At 35.4% G+C, this 24124-nt stretch overlaps 1 protein-coding gene and 1 long non-coding RNA gene across 4 annotated transcripts in view; one reads left to right on the forward strand and one right to left on the reverse strand.

Annotated features, from left to right (window-relative positions):
• Positions 1-24124, forward strand: part of LOC105229117 (G-protein coupled receptor dmsr-1) — a 283338-nt gene that overhangs the window by 106706 nt on the left and 152508 nt on the right. For all 3 annotated transcript variants that reach the window (XM_049453470.1, XM_049453471.1, XM_049453469.1), the window contains one exon: positions 13578-13632. The gene's annotated coding sequence lies outside the window, so the exon portion shown is untranslated. The remainder of the gene's footprint in view (positions 1-13577; positions 13633-24124) is intronic.
• Positions 748-1770, reverse strand: LOC125777801 (uncharacterized). The gene is made up of 2 exons (XR_007422403.1): positions 1469-1770; positions 748-1138 (listed from the first exon to the last, which is right to left on the reverse strand). It is a non-coding gene; the product is annotated as an uncharacterized LOC125777801 (long non-coding RNA).

The raw sequence follows: 24124 nt of genomic DNA on the forward strand, positions 1-24124 counted from the left end.
ACATTTTATTTTCGGGGGTTTTTAACGTAAAAAAAATAAAATACAAAAATTCATAGCATCAAAACATATTTTTATGTGAAATTAATTTTCAGTTTTTAAAAATAGTATAAATAATTAGTAAATAGTGGAAATACATATATGATTGAATCACAAATTGTTATAAAATTCTTGATAAAAGCGTGGAATCAAGTTCTTTTTAATTAATTCGTTGATATCTTGTCTTTTATTATTAGGAATTTCGATTTTGGAGTGGTAGGCTTTTTGTAAATCAATCGGTGTGCTATGTTTCTTCTTGGATTTGATTATAGTGGCTTCCCTGAACTTCTCCTCGGCGTATGATGATTTGAAAAGCACAGAGTTGGGTGACTCTCGTTGAACCTTCAGGATTTTCACTTGAGAGAGTTAAATTTCTCCCATATTCAATGGACCCATGTCATTAGAGAGTAATTTGAGGTCAAAGAAATCTCCATAAGACACTTCTTGCACTAAGAATGGGTGGCCTGTTTTCTTAGCTGATCGAATTGTAGTAATGAATGAGTCAGTGGTGTCAACGAGTTTCATACAATTGGAAATAAATTGCCTCTGCTTCTCAATGTCGCCCAGAGCCCAATATGAGGAAAATATCTCTTTTCTCTACTCTTCGCTAAATATATTTGAACATTTATACCGACAGTTTTCACCGCACGGAGGTTTAATTTCTCTTTTGTTTCGAATAATTTTTTTAAGCTTTCATAGTGTTCAGCACTATTTCTCTTTTTTTTTACAATACATATTTTTCTTCCAATTTTCTGGCTGCTTCCTCTTTTTTTTTTCATCGCCGGACTAACAAGAATGGTGGAAGAATTGTTTATGTTTGAAGTTGATGTGCTTGGTTGCAGATCAAAGGAGTTTTGTTCAGGTACTGGCGTACATAATTCTAGATCTGGAGAATCTTCCTCGAAGCAGTTATCATAAATTATGCTGTTTACCGCGGTCGGATGTGGTGGGTTATCTTCATCATTGCCGTAGACACTATCACTGGAATCGTTAGCAGAAACTGGGAAGTATGTCACATCAACTATGGAATTGTCACTATCTTCTGAGAACAATGATGTAGAAGATCCGCAATTATTTTTGGATAATGACATTTCCAAGTAAGCTAGAAAAAATCGAAATTCGTAATTTTATTATCAGCAATAGCGTATCATTTTACGCTATGAGAAGGTGTTTTATATTATAGCCGATACTATTTTCGTAAATAATGACATATTTTATATTAACACAAAATCGCCATTTCTACACAGCCCATTTTTTCACGAAAAAAACGTCACAAAACAAAATACCTAGTTATGTAAATAATTTATTTTCAACAACAACGTCACATATTGTGTTGCGCAAATTATGAGGAACTAAAATTTTTCAACAGTATAGTCACAACGCAAAATAATACCATTTACATGAAAATTAGCAACATGAAAAATATAACTACCTTTTCACATAAATCGCTGTAACACAAAATATATCGTTTTTTCGGAAAAACTAATAATCTTTACACGACGACGACTCATGTTAAATTGAAATGTGTCGATGCTGTAGCAAAAATTTGACGCGTCACAACAAGTGGAATAACGGCACTTTTTCATCTCACGCGTTCAATTTTCTACTAATCACACAGAATTTTTTATACAATATTAACCATGATATTGAGCACATTTTTTTGTATTTAACTCAAAAAATCAGTTTTTTGAGTTATGACACTGTTGAAGTAAATGAGCGATATATTATTATTATAGATAAATACAAATAGTGATGAAAGAATGAGTCAAAATTTTAATTTTTAATAAAATAACCACTTCAAAACGTAAAGGTAGTTTAAAAAAAAAGATGTTTTAAGTTAATGGTTCGAGCCGATTTGACATTGCCTCTGAAAACAACGTTTCGTAAAAAACGTGTTTAAAGCTTTGGAAGCGGATAGCACTAAGTTGATAAATTCGTACGTATACGCCGATATCTCGGAAGCTATTTACCGGCTCAACTTAAAATTTTGAGAGAATACTCTCAGATATATGTATGTACATTCGTAAATGTATAATGTATATATGTATAGTTCAACTTTGTTCATAATTTTAAAATTCTTAATTAATTCTTCAAAATCTATGTCGTCCCCCCAAAGTGAATTCCTTGGTCTCAATATATTTGTGCCAGCGTGTTGTCACTGACAGTCATACCAACTTCGGAAAAAAAGTATTTTGACGAATGGGTTTTTGTGTGAAGTTTAAACTAAAAATCTTACTACTTTTTACCCACAGTAGTATACATACAAGTACAATGGATATAACTCCTTAAGGACAACCACTTTGATTCCAAAAAATTTAGCTGCTTATTAAAGGCATTCATGACACTATGAACACCGCCTAGTATTTTAAGTATAAAAATATAAATGACATGAAATTCTCACATAGATAAACTAAACGAAAGTCGCTAAACCAAAGTGAAATCAAAATACTAATAAAACATTATAAGGTTTCACCTTCCGAAATGTAGTGGAACTTTTTGGATGTTTACACCAGATTCCATAAAGCAATAACAACTCGTCAAAAGCCATAAAGTTAAGCTCACATAAAAAAATATATAAAGTCACGAAGGTCAGAAGCCATAAATGAAATTTAGTTATCTTATTTAGTTTTATGACTCACTAAAACAGCTTTGCAGTCGCAGAATCCTTGTTCGCTCCTTCAAATTTTAACTTATTTAGCCGTAAAAGAGAAATTACAATGAAGTAAGAAAGATTGAAATAAACTTGGCAGCAAATGGCGGATAGCAACTAATACGTTTAAGTCAGCGATGCCGCTTAGTTGTAAGCAAATTAAACTATAACAAGTAAGGAAGGGCTAAATTCGAATGCAACCGAGCATTTTATAATCTTGGGACTTGCAAGTATTAAAGCCAGGGAAACACCTTAAGGTGAAAAATGTCGGATTGGAATTCAAGTTAATATATATACATATACATATACACTTGTTTGAAAAATTAGCTTACATTTACGTTGCCCTTTAAGTAGAAAAATTGTCTATAATTTCCTAGAAAAATGTTTCTCAATTACTTTCATTTTCCCATACATGCCAACACTTCACACCCAATTCATTAACCGTTATGCTACTGCTAAGAGAAGCGTGTCACTGCGCCGAAATCAAATTTGATAGTCTATGATACATAAACACGCTTACCGTACGTATCATCCAAATTGCAGCATACATATTTGATCCAACGTAAATCACATTCGTGCAACAGCCTAAAAGTATGCTTGTCAAATAGCAGTCTAGCACAACCACGACACCAGCAACACACCGAACCCAAACACACAACCAAAAACATTTAATGCAATCAGTCAAGCAACAAAAAGTGCCAAATTGATTCCTTAACCTCAGGCATAACTTTTCGTCTCTTTAGCATAACTTTGGTGAGGCTAAATTTTGACGTTTATTAGTAACCAAGAGGCAAACTTAATAAGGCAGCTGCCAACAACCGTTTTGGTAGTGCGGTTCTTCATTGATTTTCGCTTTTCTACTTAAATGCCTTCATATGTGCCACGTACTATGGCTGCCTGGTAACAAGTCAGTAGTATTTCGAAAGCGTTGCCTACTTTTGTGCGCCGAGAAGTAAAATTACAGCTTTGGAAAAGCAGAGAAACTCGCACACAAAATATTTCCACACTTAATATTTCTGGTAATTGCTGCAGGCAATGCGGAAGTTGGCATTCTAAAAGCGCAGCTGACACTGAGTACTCAGCATCCGCCGCAAAATGCATCCCCACACACACCAATTTAGACCTCAATATGCCGTGGCAGTGTGACAGTGACAGTACAAAATTGAAATGAAATTCCCGTATTTTTCGACATTAAAGTCATAGTTCAGTTCATGTGCTCTAATTTCTCCCGTCTTTGTTGCTTCTCTTTTGGCGATTTACAAATGCGGAGAATTCAATCAGCCTGTTATACTGAACTGGCTTGTTGGGCTTTCGGTCTTCATAAATGCCTAGCACTGTTGTGTGCAAGTAGTTGCTTTTTCGTGGAAAGCTAGCTGTCGTTCTGTTGCCAAAAGCAATAAGCCAAATTTTGGACAGTTAGTACTATAAATTAAGTCTCATTAAAAACTTTGCTGAAATTGCGTGAAATGAACTCACCTTCGGCGAATATATAATTAGTTTCGGATTCCACTTACAATCGAACTATTAGATGTTGTATTGCGATGACATCTCGTATAAAGTCGACATGAGTAAGGTTTCCAACGGCAGTGTGTTTTCTACAAAATACTCATATTAACAAGAATTTTATTATTTCTCTCTGAGAGAGATCCGTCAGGATCGAGATGGATCTCTCCGAGCCGTTCGATACCATACGAGGTTTCAGACATGACGGCTCCTTATCGTGTGACTTCTTCAATCTATTGCTGGAGAAAATAATTCGAGGTGCAGAGCTTAATCTAGCTGGCGTATGCCGATGATATTGATATCATTGGCCTCAACAACCGCGCCGTTACTTCTGCTTTCTCCACACTGGTTAAGGAAGCAAGGCAAATGGGTTTGGTAGTGAACTAGGGCAAGAAGAAATATCTCCTGTCATCAAATAAACAGTCGTCCCACCATGTCATTGAAGTTGTAGATAATTTCTTATATTTTGGAACCAGCATTAACAGCAACAACAATGTCAGCCTGGAAATAAACCTCAGAACAACTCTTACCAACCGGTGCTACTTTGAACGGAGTAGGCAATTGAGAGGTAAAGTCCTCTCTCGACGAACAAAAACGAAGTCACTTACCATCCCTATCTGCTATATGGTGCAGAGGCATGGACGATGATAACAACTGATGAGTCGACTTTACAATTTTTCGAGAGAAGGGTTCTTCGAAAAATTTATGGTCCTTTGCGCTTTGGCAACGACGAATATCGCATTAGATGGAATGATGAGCTGTACGAGTTATACGTCCCCATCGACATAGTTCAGCGAATAAAAAAACAGCGGCTTTGCTGGCTAGGCCATGACGAGTCCTGGTAGTTGTTCGTCCACACTCCGCTATTTTTGCGAATTAGACCAGACGAGGCGGCGCTTTGGATATAGTTTCCTAAGTCTCACCCCTTCGTTGGTGTTTTCAAATTCACTACAAAGTTTTACCAGTTTTTCCATTTACGTCTGCAATACCCAAGCTCCTTATTCCACCTTGGTGGGTTTCGTTTTATGCATGAGTCGCAGCGTAGGGTATGCGTAGTGAAGAGCTGTATGGAGGGCATTCGTAGCTCTTCATGTGAGTTATAAACGCAAAGTCTAAGTCTCTTGCTTAATAGTATTCGCTTGTAGAGATCCCTGTTTGTATTCTTGGGATTTCTCCAAACCTCGTTTCTGATCTTTGCTTCCGATCTAATGAAGAAATACGAGTAGATGTACCTAATGGTCAGAGACCGACGAAGAGAAAGTACTGTTCAAAAACCGTTTCGTCATTTACTTTCATAACTGAGAATTTTCACAGGGTGGTTCAGAACAAAATTAAAAAAAAAAATAGATTTCGTTACTCCCATTGCGCGTGGCCTTGTACCATATATAGATATGGTATATCCGTATAATAAGTGATAGTATCTCATATTGCCACTTCCTTAAACAATTTAATTGACAAAGAGCTTCGTTATTTTAATTAAATTTCTGACAAATTATTATTTTTATTTAATTGAACTTTTAATAAAAAATAATATAAACTAAAATTTCATTTATTTCATCTACTTTTGCCATCAACTTCAATTAAGTTTCAAATACAAACTATATTTTGGCATTATATTGTCAGTATTTTTCATTATTTTTGGTTTCAAACTCACCACACAACATTGTCCCACTAGTAGCAAAATTGCGAAATAATCTCCGTGTTGTGTTGTTGCTAACTGTAGATAAACTCTCGCTAACAACACTTGATCTATAAAAGAATGTGTGTAAACATCATTGTCATACAGATGAATGTTGTTGATATATATATATATACATATATGTGTGTGTGAGTGGGCATGTTGACGCTTATTGACTTTAGCTCCGCATGTCTGCACTTCGAAATTTAATTGGATGTTGACGTGTTGTACAGCTCATTGCATGCGAGTAATTCGCCTGCTTTTATGCTATTTTCAACCTGATCTATCGGTGATAGTTCTTTCACCTACATATGCACCCACACATGCATATATGTTTAGTTAGATACCCACACACATAAACACTGGCATGTGCGTGCACCGTGTCTTTCGCTTGGCTGCACTCGACACTCGCTGCTGTAGTCACACAAAGCTCATTCGTAGACAGCGACTTAAATATTAAAAATATTAGTAAAATTTTTGAAATATTATTGGAATTTAGTTTGCAGTATTGTTGCTTTGGACTTTGTCGAAAGTTGATGAACCATAATGGTCTTACTGCTTTAAAATCGGCTTACAAATTTACTCGATTTTCGTGTAATTGACCGAAAGTTAGATAAAGGTTGCTGACATCGAAAATGCATTCTCATGCAACTTTATTGTTTTTTTTTCAAGGCAATGTACTGTTACAAAGTGTGCTGTTTTACGTGACATGAAGTAAAAGCAAGAAAAAAGTTTATTTCGACTGCACCGAAGTTACATACATACATATATAACCCCTAACAGGTTTCGAAAAATCAGCAGCTTCTTGAGGAGAAGAGAATGTATGAAAGATTTTCTGAAATGTGGGGTAGTTTGAATACAAATTTTAATTTTTCGAGACAGATGGCAATTGTGTTCTAGTGTTCTAAAATTCTTACAACATAAAACACCTAATACCTTATATAAGAAGATCCATTTCGAGATTCCCTACTTTTTTAAAGAAAATAACACGGAAACTTCAAATTTACTGTAGAATGTTTATTCTCATTCGAAAGAACATTCTTTGGAAGTTTTTATCATTTTCAAATATTATCCGCAGCTACGATTCAGATCGTCCTTCTATTGAGTTCAAATTCGGGTAACTGTCGAATGACAAGCTTTTGAATCTCTTCAAGTTGCTTTTTGTCCAAAATGCAGAAATTTTACTTGTCTACATACCCATTGAGCCAGAAATGGGCCATATCGCTGAACAAAATTTGGCACGAAAACTTCGGATCTTCTTGAAACTTCCCGTTACATTCGGCTGAAGGCTGCGCATGCGCATAGATGTTCCATCGTGGTGGGATCTTAAGTGTAGTTGACCCCTGGTGATCCCTACAATGTTACTAAGATCCCTTTTGCCTAGAAATAGGAGCTATTTGGTCTGTGCACCATCAATACTGCCCCAAAATAATTTTGTGTTATGACCCATGTCGCTTTTGTTCCAAAACCTGAGGTGCTCCTCAAGGGTACAACGATGTCACCCCTTAAATGAGTTGAATGACCTGTGGCAGCTTAGGTGAGTTCTGTCTCCAGTAGCCTTTGAGCAGTCCTGTCTACCTTTCATGTTCTTCTATACCAAAATGGCCGGGTATTCAAATAATAATAAAAATGTCTTAATTGTTAAAACGTTTATGATTCCGCTGACTAGAGCAGAAGCTCACTTGAGCCCTGCTGTTATGCTCACAACTTCGACATTAAAAACTAAATTGTACTAATTTAGTTTGAAGATACCTTTTGTATACGGATTACTGCAGAAGAAGCCCGCTCCTGTTTCTATTGCACCCTTCGATCCGTCGATGAATACCTAGATTTCGTCTTTGAATCTGCCGGTCACAGAAACATTGATTCAATCTTCTCTGCTGGGTAATGAAAATATTGTGTATATTTCTTTATGACCCGGTTGGCCGTAAGCATTGCCTCATACTCACTTGTATGGGTATTGGTCGCAAGTCGAGGATAACCTTAAGTCCTTTGTTGTTGTAGTTTTCATTGCAGGCCAATTACACCAGTTCCAGGAGCACCTTTTCGATAATCACATCCACCGTATACCCCGCACTCCAACTTAGTATGCGGTGGATGACACTGGCGTAGACCATGTTATAAGCCCAACTTGCGGAAATTGCTCTTGCAGCAGAATTGTTGTATACTCGAGCTTTGTCAAATATCTCGGAGTTATCTTAGATAAAAAACTAACTCAAGAGAACACATTGAGAGTAGGGCTGCCAAAGTTCTTCGAATCTAGAAGTTCCAGCATATCCATATAGTTTCTTATCCTAGATAATTCCGAGCTATTTGTCAGAGCACGAAAGTACAATTTCTTCTTTTGTGAAAAGACAGATTTATGTTTTCTCTCTCTATTAACAGATCTCAGCGCCCCTATCTGTAAGCCGGTTTAGGCGATTAAGCTTAAACAAGCTTTAATTCTTAATGTTTTCAAATTCAAGAGGTTGGCAACTCTAGACACAAGTTCTTTTTTGTTTTTATTCTGCATTTTTTCTACATATTTTTCAAATATGTCCAAAGAGCTTTCCACATCTCGAAGGCACCCTTAAAAATTTTAGCAATATAGGGCTTGTGAATTTATTAAATGTAAATTTATTAGTTTAGTTCCAAAGGGAAAACTTTTATTTACTCTACTTTTCCACACATTATTCGGGATTCTGTTATTTGCTGACAAATATTTACTTTTTCAGCTTCAGTCAACGGTGGCACACACCTACCGAGACACAGTAGAATATTTTGTATGCTCGCATATAAATATTTGCAGGGTTTAACTTTCGAGCACATGAAACATGACACATTACAAATGCACACACATATTTGCTCATTCATAAGGTAGTAAGTAGCAGCACTGTTGCAACATGTAAGCAACAACAACAAGTGTTGGCGTAGTTTATGTTTTTTCACTGAACCGTGTCATAAAATCTTTTGCATGACATTCAGCGATTTGTTGAACTGAGTGAGTTGCTTGTAAAATGCTTTTTCAGCGCGAAGGACAAATAGTGACAATAACAAATGATAGCGAAGCGAGCAATATGGCGACCTTACGGCAGCTTTTATAATGCTTTAAAATACAAATAAAACATATCTACTTCTGGCAAATGCTTTTCGAGCAGGAGGCTAAAATTTAAGGAACAGCGCGTAGAAGAATAGAGAAATTTATTTATTTCTCATTTCAGTTGTCCTTCTATCTCGGTTATTGAGATTGAAAGGGTTAATGAAGTTATGATTGGCTTCTATTCGCGGCCGTTCCCATTACGTTTAATGATTTCAGAGCCTTTTGGCATTTTTCAATGAACGTAGAAGATTTTTCAGCCTTTTCGTAGCATATGCAACTGAACATAATAATTTCTGAGTGTAAAAATACCAAAAAAGCCCTATACGAGATATACTGTGACATTGACATAGCTCAGCGAATCAGGAGACAGCGGTTCTGCTGGCTAGGTCATGTTGTCCGGATGGAAAAGAACACTCCAGCTTTGAACATTTTCGATTCATATAGAGTTATTTATTGATTGTGAAAATTATAATCCTTAATCACTTAAATAATAACATCGAGTTGATTTCAAAGGAATGGAATAGACACGAAATGCCAAATGGGTACAAAATTTTAAACATTCGAGTAATAAAATTATAAAGTTTTTCGCCAAACTTGAAAACGAAAAGTTTAGTCAATAATAAGAAACTTTTAAATTGTTAATATTTGGACTTGGAAATCATTTTTAAAACAGCAAAATGTTTGTAATATTGAAAGTCGATAATTGCGATAATCGATAAATAATATAAAAATCGATTTTTATCGATAACTTTGTGATGAGAACATGATAAATACAAACTGTGCGTAACTCTTTCAAAACGATAACTTTTAAAATGTATCGATATGCATATTGCAATTTATCGAATTTTATCGAACGGTTATTATGATGAAATCAAGGTAAATAAAAATAATTAAAAAAAATGATCGCCAAACTTGAAAACGATAGCTTTAATCGATAAAAAAATGTATATCGATTAATTATGTCCCATTGAAATACACTTTTATTTTTTAACTTTTTAAAGTAAACAAAAATTATAAAAAAAAATTATCGCCAAACTTGTAAACAATAGCTTTAGTCGATAAAAAAAAATTAATATCGATTAATTATGTCCCATTAAAATACACTTTTATTTTTTTTTTAACTTTTTCATTTATCTTTATATATAAAAATTATGTGTCGCGTTGTTTGTCCGCGATGGACTCCTGAACTACTGAACCGATTTTAGAAAAATTTAGCACACTGTGTCTAGTTCGAACCAACTTAGAAGATTTAATAGTAAAAAAGAACTTCTTAAATAAAAAATGCAATGAAATATCTATTAACTGGATGCACTATTAAGCGGACATCTCCATTAACCATGCCGTTTGGCTGGTCTGATAATTTGTTGGTGTTTATTAAGTATAATCTACTAAGCGGACATTGAGAAAGCAGCCTTAAATTTGTCATTTTTTCCAAAGAAATTTATTTCTATGAATATATTCAAAATTAAACCTCAAGTACAATCGCTTGGATTCTTATGCCGACAAAAATGTTTTCGCCTTTATTCGTAAATATAATTTCCACTGTATTGAATAATTTTTTATATGAAGGATAGTGTAAAATGTACAACACAGCGACACGTGGCCGTATCCACTAGTAATAATACCAACAATTAGTATTTACGCATAAAAATTAAAGCTTATAAAAAAAGATATTTTCAAGAGCATTATCAATGGAATGGAAAAGTATGCTGTTTATGTCACATAATACAGCATAAATGACATGTAAACCCAATTTAGCGAGAATTCACTTTTTCTGCCGTATAACAAAAGTATCATTCCAGTGGAATTCACGCGAATTATCTGAAAATTAAATTATATTACAAGTCAACATATATATATACATCTCTATATGCGTATATATGGCTTGTGTGGCAACTCAAACGTAAAATTGTATTTCACATTTCAGGCAATGTATAATCCCATAAATGCAAATACAAAATAAATAACTTTATTTTTAACTGTATAATTATGTTAATAACGGCAGCAGAATAAAATAAATAATTGTTGCAAAACGGGATTTAATTCTGCAAAATCTCATTTCTCGCTGTTTGATGGCAATTAATAAATTACTCCGGCACTGTTAATGAGTTATAATGATTACAATAATAATTTAATTGAGTTCACAATTAATATAGTGATTGCTAAGGTGCTTTCAAATTAATTATTATTTACAATCAGCGCATAACCGCAAGAGATATATATAATATATATAAGTAATACGAGGTAGACGCTTACATACGGATTAAAGAATTTAATTATTTCAATTAACTAATAATCATAACTCAAATGATTTTTTCCTTCTCTTCCAGCGAACATCCTCCTGAGCTCTAAGAACAGAAAAAAGTCGCTAAGAATCAGTTTCAAAGAGTGTAGTGGGTACGGAAACAATATATGAGGTATGACAATTAAGTAATGAGACTGATTCCATAAAAACCGTATATTTGAAAATTATTTTACTACTCTGCCATCCCCTTCAAATTAGTCCCCTTGGGCAGCTATACAGCGATTCCAGCGCGTTATCCATGCTTCGTAACATTTCTGGAACGCTTCGACTGGGATGTCCGCGAGTAACCTCGTCACGGCCGCCTGGATGTCCGTAATCGACTCAAAATGGGTTCCTTTGACCACCGATTTTGTTTTAGGAAACAAAAAAAGTCACAGGGTGACATGTCGGGCGAATAAGGCGGTTGTTGCAACACGGCGATCCCTTTAGAGCCCAACTACTGGGACACGATGAGGGCGGTGTGGCACTGGATGAAGGATCCAGTTACGAGCGATGTCTGGGCGCACCCTGTTGACTCGTTTTCGCAATCTTTCGAGTACTTGGCAATAGTAGACTTGATTCACAGTTTTCCCCGGTGGAACGAATTCTTTGTGGACGATTCCACGGCTATCAAAAAAGGCAATAATCATCGTTTTCACCTTCGACTTACTCATGCGAGCTTTTTTCGGGCGGGGGGCGCGCGGAGACAACCATTGTGAGCTTTGGCGTTTGGTTTCCGGGACTAAGAGCCTTACTCTTACAATTTTAGCGTACGTTTCCGAAGCTGTTTCGCCCAATCTGGCGCAAAATTTTATCGCGACGCGTTGCTCTTGATTTCGTTTTTCCATTTTCGTGACGAGCACTACAAACACACGTCTACTCAACTTGACGCAGCAGGCGAACTAAACAAGCTAGAGCGATGGTACATATATCAATGGAGAGGGGAGGGATGCCGAAAAAAGAGAAAGGGAAAGGTCACAGGTTTACCACAAGCGCGGCAATAAAATCAGTCTCATTACTTAATTGTCAAACCTCGTATAAAGAATTTAAAATCGATTTCGGAATTGCTTCCACTGACTAAACATTTTACTTTTAAATATCTGATAATCAAGCATCATAGATAGAAACATCTTGTATCAGAAGTAAATGTTTCCTTATACCATTGTCAAAGAAATTTACTCAAATTTTCTCAAAATTTGCACTTTTCTTAAACTACCACAAAAATTTCAGACTAGAATTAGGCAAATCGGTCGGGCTTTTCTTAAGTTTTATTCAGACTAGAGAACAGCGATTAATTTATATAGCTATAGATAACACATATGGAACAATATATACTTTTGAAAGCAAGCTAAAATATGAGCAACGCATATAACTCTATTCTGTATAAGGAAGCAAAGGAAAGACCCTACTTCGCCATATAGTTATTGTGGTAAAGTGTTTATCTTACTTTTATAAAGTATCAATACAGACAAATGGGAGTTTCAGATATTATGACCAAGAATTTAGCCTAGTCATACAGATAATGGCTTATTATCGCATAATTCCAGTCGAGTGGTCCAACTCTCACCACTTTTGCAGCAATTGAAATCGCATGGCAGCAGGAACACGCCGAATGTTCTCTTGCAAGCCGTCGAGCGTCTCTAATCTGCATAGACTAGGAATTCGCATAATCCTACTTTCTCGGAGTACTTGCTATAAGCCGACGCGACGGCGCGAAATAATGCGCTCACCAAAAGTTTCCTTCAATAAATTGATTGTTTTGTTAACGCCAGCCATCTAATTGAAACAAAAGATAATCCAGATCGTCCTCCAAATTAGGCACGAAAGAGTCATTAATCATAGCGTTCCAAATTAACTGTAATATCTGGGTCTTTTTACGAAATATGGACCAATGATTCTTTCTGTCTATAGAGCACACCAAAAAATATCTTTTTGATTATATAACGTCGTCTATTTAGGCGAAAATTTTGTTACCCGAACCCGAACTTCCTTACTTGTTTTTTTATTTTTTTTTTTTTTTTATTTATTTTAAATTTTTCTAATTTTTTTTTAATTTTTTTTTTTCAAATATTTCACTGATTTTTATTATATCATACTGAGCGCTCAAAATCATTCACATCTACAACCCTAACTTCGTGCATAAATATTGCTGGCGTTGAAATCGTGCGATCTAAACGATCATGTGAATTTATTATCTTTCACGTTTATCTAATCTTCATCGACATTTTAATATTTGCCAAACAGCTAATGAGCCCATTTAGATGCTTTAATCTTAATCTTCGCATTCCTAAAATTGATTTTAATCCATCTCTCTTTTTCTCTTTCTTTCTTGTTTTTTTATTTACAGCTCAACGCTGGCGCCAACATTTCGCATTTTTTGTTGCTGTGTGTGTGTGTGTGCGGTAAGTTATCATTGTTAATAATCAAATTTCTATGCATAATTCAAAACTGAAATGGAAACAAGTTGAATTTTGATGCTCAAACTAGACAAAAACGCTTTAAATTGAAATTGTCCACATTAACTAAACGCTGCTTGAACTCAAAGCTCTGCCGAACAGGTATTTATTATCGTTATTATTTATCTCTGTTGTTATGGCGTGTTTTCGTTCTTGCTGGGGAATTTCGAAATGTGATATTCGGATATTTTATTACACTTTTTAACAACAATAACGAGCACCTAATTTGGTTACGTAGCAATATGTCAAAGTGATTTTTATTTGAAACTGAAGCACATCTCCAAGCGCAATCAGTGGCTCTTCAATTGCTTTCTTTTTTTTTTTGTTGTGTTTTCGGGTCATAAAATGTACTGGACTATAATAGCAGTGTTTATTTCACAAATTTCTGAATTTTTACGAGCTACGAACAGATAAAACCCACAATTACTTTTTGTTTAATATTTTTGTTATTTAAATAGAAATTAGCTTCCTAACTGCTTTGAGTTGAAATAAAAAATTTTTATAATTAAATTGGAATGGAATGAACCAAAAAGACCGGAATTTGTGTTTTTGTTAGAATTTTTTTAGTATATATATTGTATTCTGACACAGGAATTGGAAACAAAAATGTCTATATCCATAAGTTATACGTTTCTGTAACACTCTCACAAACCCTTCTCCAAAAAATGGTCGATAGTTGTTACGAAACCCATGAAGATTTGTCATCCTTGACGAAAATTTCAATAGACTTTGTGCCCTCACTATCGATACCTCTGCCAGTGTCTCATTGTTAGGAATTTAAACAATGTTCCTACAGCCAGCAACAGTGATTCGGCAGCTTAAAAGTTTGCCTCATACCAAACAACAGTGTACCCAAGCACCAATTCGGTCCAATTGTTTACAGTGCAAGTCCGAATTAAGAGTCTGGCAGTACGAGAGTAGCTCATAACGGATGATATACAGCCAATCCCACCAAAAACTTCACACAAAACCTACTTAATTTGACCACCATTTGCTCCTGCTCACCGCTATCCGACTACGACCATTTTCACTTGACTTTATTGTAAGTGACCAACTTTTCACCACAAAAAAACCGTTTGCTTTATAAATAGATCGATTTTGTTGCGACCCAGCAGCGGTCCGCAAATGGTGATTTGGCCCACGCGTTATTACCGCTAACACGTGTCCAAATATAGAGTATATCGTATCGCTTTGTTAACAGCAATTAAGTATTCTTCAAATATTTAACATTTCAATTCAATTAAACTCGTTTGTAAAATCGAGATATTTAATGGTACTTAAATTATTTGTCGAACATTGCGTTAATTCAACCAAAAAAAAAAAATATATATGTACATTGTGACAAAAAAGTACACGAACATTGTAAATAAAACGCAATATTTATTTTGGTCGCCTTCAAAGTAATACCCAACAGATCTGATACACCTATGCCAACGATTCTTCCAGTCTTCGAAACACTTTTCACAAGCTCTTTTTGAGCGAATTTTTTTTTATATTTTCGGACGATTGAAAACGGTGTAAAATCTACGAATTGTTCCACCACAATTCCGGTAATTTTCGACGGATGTTCTCACGCAAATGTCTCAATACAGCCAAATTGTCCTTCCGGAACAAATTCATGATACACCAAACCACGAATATCGAAAAAAAACAATGAGCATCACTTTGATTTTTGAGCGGCTTTGGCGTGTTTTTTTTTTGGTTCCAACTCGTGTTTTTTTCTCCATTCCGATAATTGCTGACACTTAATTGCATGTCAAGCTCATAAAACCATGTCTCATTGGCAGTTCTATGCATGTCCAAAGAGACCTATTACGGTACTCTTTTCGAAAAAAACAAATTCAGCTTTGTCGGTACAACTCGAGCAAGAACGCATTTCATACCCAAAATATTCACCAAAATCTTTCGAACGAACTCGCGAGAGATGTCGAGCTCTCTTGTCATCTCTATAGCACTTGCCTGACAATTTTCAAAAACCATATCCTTCAATTTTTTAATATTTTCATCAGTTGAAGATGTCGAAAGACGCCCAGAACGAGGCATGTCTTCAACGATCTCTCGACCATCATTATTTGACTTGTGTTTTTGGTAAAACTGAATCTCCGCAACGATTTCGCACACTAAGTTTATTAAAAATACAAAACTGAACACAAATTCTTTTTTCGATATTTTTATCCATGGTAAAAATCGCAACGCAGTACTGAGGTATACCGACTTAAACAGCTGCTGTAAATAAACCGGTTTTACGAATCGGGTTCATGTATGACATAGTAATTCAGGATAGTCCTACCAATAGTAAAATATATTCTTTTGAAATATCAATTATGTGGGGAGTTTAATTACAACTTCCGGCTACTTTTTTGTAACAATGTACATACTTGTATATGTATATTTGGCAAGCGCCTAATGGATGTACTTTAAAAAAAATAAAATTTACTCGACACTTTTGTTGGTAACAGTAAATATTTTAACGTTTGATTTTGCAGGCCTTGAAATTTTTCTGTTTGTGATATATCTATAAATATACTTGCATATCACTGTAGACTGGTTGATGGGTATATTGACCGAAGTATATAAGTATAGCTAAAGTACATTAATGGACGAAATTTCATAACGTTCGTAATGATATAAAATAATAAGTATAGGGAATAACATATGTCATTTATCAAACATATTAGATTCCCCGAGCCAAAATCTAATATTTAATACCTTGAATGGGAATCTTATATGTATTCCTGGGTACTGAAATAGTTAGATGCTATTGCATATTTCAAGCTAATTGAGACGCTATTTTAATATTCTCATTGAGGGCTGCAATTGACCGATTAAAGAAAATGTTCAACTTTTCGTTACCATTTTACCGGCAATAACTCTTAACCAATGCTAAATTTGTTTCTGGTGAGCATTTTCTCTTGGCCTGAGACCAAAAAAAAGATGCACGAAGGTAGGTAAGAAGAATACCGTGGTTGCGAAAACAATTCCAAACACAGTCGATGAGATTTCAGCATCGTTATCAATAATTTATTCTCCGGTGCTTTGTCTTAATGTAATAGTTCGTTGGTTTTTCTACGCTGAAAAGGATATAAATATGTATCATGATCAGCATGATGAGTTGAGTCGTTTTAGCCACGTCCGTCTGTCTGTCTGTCTGTATAAAGTACTCACTTTTGAGTTATCGATCTGAAATTTTGTACACCTCCTTTCCTTCCGAAGAAGAAGTTGCACATTTATCGGTACTGCCGATATCAAACCACTATAGGATAAAGCTGTCATACAAACAGATGGTTGAATGTCAAGTTCCTGTATGGAGAAACTGAACATAACACTGTTTTTTTTTTCAATTGAGTCTCTTTTTTCCGCAGTTTCGTTCGTCGAACATTCCGTTAATGCTATGCAAATACTTGCTATTGTTGTTTGGTCCCTTGTCTAGATAGTCATGATAATAATTCCATGAATATTATTCAATGTGAAACCAACTGCTTTTTTGTATCCCTAGGTTGTTTTTATAAATCTGTCTTTTATGTTAGGTCTAACCAGTAAGCATATGAATTTGATTCTAATGGTGAGAGAGACGCTGGAACACCTTTTATATCTCTGTCCAGCCTTATTTAGTACTCCTCATAGATATCTAGGAGCTTTGCAGTTCAAGGGACTAGATGAAATATTAAAATTAGGTAACAAATTATTCTTAAAGTTCGCAAGAAGACTTTCTGTATGATGAATACTACAACTCAAACCTCTATCTAACATTACTAAGAACCAGTAGATCTATGTATTATAATATATAATATAACCTTACCTAATTATAGTGCTGCCCGCTCATTGAACAAAACGAACCTTTTATCTTAGCCAATATCATATAATAGTATTACTAAAAATTAATATTATGTGATGGAGCTGGCAAATATGACTTGGTAATGGATCAGTTACATAATCATTTAAACTTTCGCAACAGATTTCGCTTTTAAACACATTATACGAAAATACAACTTTTTCAAACAGATTTAAAAAAAAAAATTATATTTTAAGCGCTGTTTAATTCTGTTTAATTTTTGCGAAACAGTTTTTCATATCAGATAACCGCTTTCAGTCACAGAAAAATTTTCCAGCTATTTTGAATAGAGGGCGTTAATTCGCTTGTTAATTTTTAATATAAACAGCCTACGAAAATCTAATGTCATAAAACAGCAAGCAAAAATATGAACAATTTCTCGGAAAATGCGCTTCATTAATGGTTTATCTGCGGCTTTTCGTTAACGATAATTAAAGTTCAAATTGGCTTTTATTAACTCTTGAAAGCTTACTATTTTCTGCTAATTGCATTATATTATTTTTTCAAATCTAGAACTATGTATGTTAGTAATATTTCAATTACGTACATAAATACACCCTATAAATATATTTGTATACGATTTGTTTTTACTGCTTAACCACACTGACTTTTGTTTGACAAACTCGAAATCTAGGCGCATTATAGCGTGCTAGAGGCAAATGGGAAACAATTGTGATATCAGCCGCAAGTATCAACAATTTTTTTGTCAACCTAGCCGCATTTTTCATTATAATAAGATAATATGAGATAGTGTTGAAAACTATTGTTTCCTGTATTTTTTCAGAACTGTTTCATAAAAATTCTGCTGTGTGGCAAACTGGCAAACTAAGCGAATGAGAGCATGCTAAAGCAGAGAGAAGGCATGCAAAAGACAAACTCCACACACAAAACACTTTTCCCGAAACAACCTACATTTGTTATTATAATGAATTAGTAAAGAAAATAATTTTAATTGGATATTATTCCCGAAAATTTCTTCGGCACTGTTCTTTTTTTGTTTTTTCACTTTACAATACTCAATTTGTTTATTCTTTTCCTCGCCCGGTTGAAGCTATTACGAGTATTAGGCTGTCAAATATCTTCCTTCCGCCTTTTTGTCTTTTGAATTTCGCGGCTACTGGCAATACTATACATTCTTGAAAGGTCTTGGCATAACCTACAAAATGACGCTATGCATGATTAGTTTGGATATTGCATTCAACAGTTATAAGCGTGTAAACATGGAGTTCACTAACGCCGAAATTCGCGCTATTTTAAACTTTACCTTCGTTAAAGGCAAATCCACTAGAGAAACGTTCGGTGAGATTAATGGTGTTTTGGGGGATGGTACTTTATCACTTCGAACTGCGGTTGAATGGTGCGAACAACTGGACCGCTTGAAGCAGGCGATCAAGGAGAAGCGTTCAGACTTGGCCAACAGGAAGGGTGTAGTGTTTCACCAGGACAACGCCACACGACACACTTCGTTGATGACTCGTCAGAAGCTGTGGGAGCTCGGTTGGAAGGTTTTAACGCATCCACCATATAGCATGGACATAGCGCCAAGTGATTACCATCTGTTCCTGTCCATGGAGAACGCCTTTGTTGGTGGAAAATTGAACTCAAAAGAGTTCTTCGCAAATAAGGAGAGGGGATTCTACGAGGGGGGTATTCTGAAGTTGCCGTCTAGATGGAAACAGATTAACGAACGAAACGGCGCATATTTGAACTAAATCCGATCACTGTAACACTTTTTATAAATCATTGAATAAAGAGCAAAAAAACGGAAGGGGGATATTTGACAACCTAATATAAGGATCATGGAGCCAGAAAAGTAAAAATCTGTTAGTCCACGTATCATCGACATTGGATGACTCCGGATAATTTTCAAGTTGCTGCTCAGCTTAATTCACGAACATACATAACTAAAGTTGAGGCCACTGACTCCGAATTTCGGTAGCAAATTTTAATAATTTCGACTTTTTGTTGAATCGTTTATCTTTTCATGATGAAATAGCAAACCTTACTAAAAAACGTCGAAAGAGTGATAAAAAATATGGCGTCGATTGCGATCCCTATCGGTTTTGTAACGTACGTACTGAAAAACAAGTTTCTAAACCAACTCAGCTCGTCACGCCGAGCATATATATATATATACTTAATAGGATCTCCCAAGTTTCTTTACGGATGTTACAGAATTTGTAGCAAACTTAATATATCCTGTTTTGGGTATAATGTTTGAATAAAATTATGAGTATCCTTAATAAAGTCCTTGAGCTTGACTTTCAAACTTCAATAACAATAGAAAAAATATTTTTGCAGAGCTTAAGCAGCATACAACATCTGCATATAAATTAACTAACACTCAATACATACTTAAATGGTATAAATAGTACAATGTACTTATATACATGATGCTCTCATTCACACTTTCCTTCACCGAAAAGTTCTGTCCTTGTTTACGATCTTTGCAACAAAATTAGAAAACTGGTGTGACTGGCAAATATTGTGGGAGAGCAAATAACAATAGCGATTCAACTGCAAGAAATGGGGAAGTAATAACTTGTTACATTGTTATCAACTTTTTCGCCATATAAATAGCTCTGCAAACACCTACAGCAAGTGTTTACATGCAAACAGACACACATACAGACACACACATAAATTCATTCTGTATTTGTATTTGTTAAACAGCGCGGAGGTAAAGTACAATGCCATAAGCGCTATTCAAAATTACAAATTTCGGTCACATTTTGCCGTTAGATATGTACTTGCGCCCCTGCGCCTAAAAGCATACAAGCATGTAACATATTGTTTTGTGCTCACTCACACTTGCGCATTGGCTTTCACCATTTGCGCTCGATATTTACGACTAAACTTTGCTTTTCTATAAACACCGAATTTTAGCGTCTAAATATAAACGGTACTTTGGTGTTGATGTTAAAGTTGTTTTTGACTTTTTAGTGTTGTTTGGGCAATTATTGGTTGGGTAAAAATAATAAATATGTGTTTTTGTTCGAATTTTTTAATGGTGTTTAAAAGTCTATTAAGAACTTTTTTTTGCCAAAAAATATGTATACTATGTTTTGAGTTTTCTCCATTGAATATAATCGAAACTACCCACTTTGTCGTTGTTTTTGCATATTCTTCTCATGCTATCCCCTCTCATACATTGTTTTACTTTCCATACTTTTATTAAACCTCTCTCTTAAACTCTTTCCCTCAAACTCTTTTTCTGTTTCATGCGCTTTGCTCCCACATACTAATTCCCACTCTCAAATTTTCTCTTCCTCTAATTTTCTTTTTGTTTTTACTGTTTCTGTTCTCATACACTATTCCTATTTCCTTTCTACTATTTTTGTCTCTCTTTATCTAGCCCACAGAAACCCTTTATACTTTTCACAGTAACTTTTATTTCGACTTCCATATATTTTCTATATGCTGGTCACCATGAGTCCAAATGAAAATGTGAACCGTTCTTATTCGACTTCAAGAGTTTAAATAGAGCTTTCCGAAAGTGTGGAACCTTTCACAGAGACAACCATGAGGCATATCTCATTACTTCTATTACGAGGTGTGTTCAAAAAGTATCGCGAAGTTTGTGTTTTTTCAAAAATTATTTATTTATTCATGAATATCTATTTTGTCCCCTTCAAAGTAATTCCCATGAGATATTATACACTTGTGCCAACGGTTTTTCCAATCTTCGAAGCACTTCAAAAAATCATTTTTTTTATCTGCTTCAGCTCCTCCTTCGATGCCGTCTTTATCTCGTCAAGAGAAGCGTAACGTCGTCCTTTCATGGGCCTCTTCAGTTTAGGGAACAAGAAAAAGTCACAGGGGGCCAGATCTGGGGAATACGGTGGCTACGGCATTATTAGTGTGTTGTTTTTGGCCAAAAAGTCGTGCACAAGCAACGATGTGTGTGAGCAGGGGCGTTGTCGTGGTGCAAAAGCCAATTTCTGTTCTTCCACAAATCCGGGCGTTTCTGGCGGATTGCTTCGCGCAAATTGCGCATAACTTGCAGGTAATATTCCTTATTGGCCGTTCTTCCCTCTGGTAAGAACTCATGATGCACCACGCCCCTGCAATCGAAGAAAACTGTCAGTTACGATTCGCGATACTTTTTGAACACACCTCGTACATGGTGCATTAAGGTGGTTCATATTATTTTTTAGCAACCTGGCCTTATTTATCAACCTAACCGCAGCCAAGAAGAAAGTTTGTTTCAATAATCGTGCATTACGAAAAAAAAATTAACATATTATTATTTTAGCATTAGGGTGGGCAATATTTTTTTTTTATTTTTTTTTAACTTTCTGGGAAATTATGAGAGAAAATATTCATAAAGGACATATTTTATATTTTTATTTAATTAGAACACTCTCGCATTGCAAAAATATATATATCCTCACTCTATCACATATTATTATTTGAGCATTAGGGTGAGTAATTTTTTTTATTTTTTTTTTATTTTCTGGGAAATAATGAGAGAGAATATTCGTAAATGTATATATTTGATTTTTTATTGAAATATAATACTTGCACATTAGGGTGGCTATGCTCTCTAACCTTTTTCAGTTACAACTTTCTGAAAAAAAAACGAAGAATATCGTATTCATAGGGATGATATTTTATTTCAGTATAATATTATGGCTTTAGGGTGAACCATTTGACTATGTCGGACTATCATTTTCAGGCATTAGTTTGGGTTATCTGGCAATATGTATTTTTTTTTTGTTTTAGACTTTCCATGAAAGACTGACAAAGCAGTAAGAAAATATATTTTATTTTTATTTCATTTCACTAGTTCCCACCCCACCCTAGTATAAACTATGCATATACTTGCACTAGGCATATGCGCAATTAAATAGCACGCGAATTGCTACCTAGCAACCACCTAAGCAACGAAATTGTCCTCGCAATCTAATGACACCGCGAGAATTTCCAATTATAACAGAAATAATCAGAATTGCACCCCCATCCCCCCTGGCGCCGAAGCAGCAGCATCTGCGTCAAAGGCAACAAGATGCCAAACAATTCCATATTAACGTAAGCACAGTTGGTGTACACCGTTAGAGCACACACGCTTGAATGCGATTAGTGGCAGCAAATGATTTGAATGCCAACTCTCTTGCAAAAGGCATATTTGCGTGTCTGCGTAAACAAATACCGACTTCAAAGGTGCATACATAGACGGATTTCGAAATTTCATATCAAATATTCGATTGCTTTCAATAAATGAAATACGATGCAAGACACGCTCATACACCCACATAGGTGCTGAGATAAGTCAAGTCATTCTCGCGGTGAGAGGTGGCGATAAAAAGAGAGTGAACGTGCAGGGATGAGTTGAAGGGGACCTTGTAATAAACAATATGCGATTAAACTGCTATGCCTTCCTTGTGGCAAGCGCTTTACGTAAGCGTTATTGTTATGCGACAACTGTTGGCGCCAAGTAGCTAAATATTATAAATTATTCCTAGAATATGTCAAGCGACTGCACGCTCAATATGAGCACGGGAGCATGTTCATATTTACATATTACATTGCTGATTAGAAGTGAACGCAAAATATGACGCAAGAATTTCGACTATTTAATATGCCATGAACACACTTGTGCACACACGTTTATAGGGTGTAAGTTTTGGAGGAAGTTTTATTTCAAAAACACAATTAACTGTTCAAGTGTCTAGTATTTTGGTTCGAAAATGTTAAGCTTTTTAGGATTTGAATGAAGTTTTGGAAATAATACCACTGCGACTTCCCCTTAAGATCCACCTTTCAGTTTGGTTTTACACCACTTTTCCAGCGGATCCATTAGAATCTCTCATCCATATGCTCGGAGCTTCTATGGCGTTGTTCTCAACGAACACAATTCCTCTTCTTTTGATCAAAACTGGCGGCTTCTGAGTGATTGCTTTCATCAGATAGTTCAATTGTGGATAGCTGGAATCCGAATTAAGAGACCTTGACCGTTTCGTTCGACCGTTTCATAAGTGAGCCACTCTCCATCACCTGTCTCTTTGTAACGCGTAAATTCGTTCAATAAAGCTCCTTTATGGTATGAGGACTCACCGTGATGAAAAGTTCAGGTCCTACCATGTTATTGGAAGCTGCGAGCTCATCAACCAGTTCATTACCGGCTAGACCATTGTGACCGGACACCCAGTTGAGGTGCACCTGGTTACGTTTCGCTAGACTATTAAGCCGTTCTCCACGCTCCAGCACCAGTAGCGATTTGATCTCATAGGCGGAGATTACTTTAAGTGCCGCTTGACTGCCGCTAAGTACTTTCCTTGCGATTGATACTGGTGTGGAGACTGAAAAAGTTGGAAATCATTTGCTTAAAGCACACAGTATTGATTGTAATGTTGATTCTGTCTTCAATTTTCGTCTTCGAAACAGTAACATTTTCTGGTTGTAAGTCAGTCCGAAGAGTCTTTTCAGCGCTTATGTACTCCAAAAAAGTTAATTTAGGGTATTTTCGTAGCCGCTAAGTCAGTAAAGGACCTCAGCGTCAAAGATGGTATAAATTCTCAAGGCTTACAAACGATTTTGTGGTTTAAGTCCTTTTAAAATAATTGCCCAAAATTTATTGAATTTAATTTGACAATTGCCTTAACA

The sequence above is a fragment of the Bactrocera dorsalis genome, chromosome 3 (assembly GCF_023373825.1).
Source record: "Bactrocera dorsalis isolate Fly_Bdor chromosome 3, ASM2337382v1, whole genome shotgun sequence".
In the NCBI taxonomy this organism is placed as follows: domain Eukaryota; kingdom Metazoa; phylum Arthropoda; class Insecta; order Diptera; family Tephritidae; genus Bactrocera; species Bactrocera dorsalis.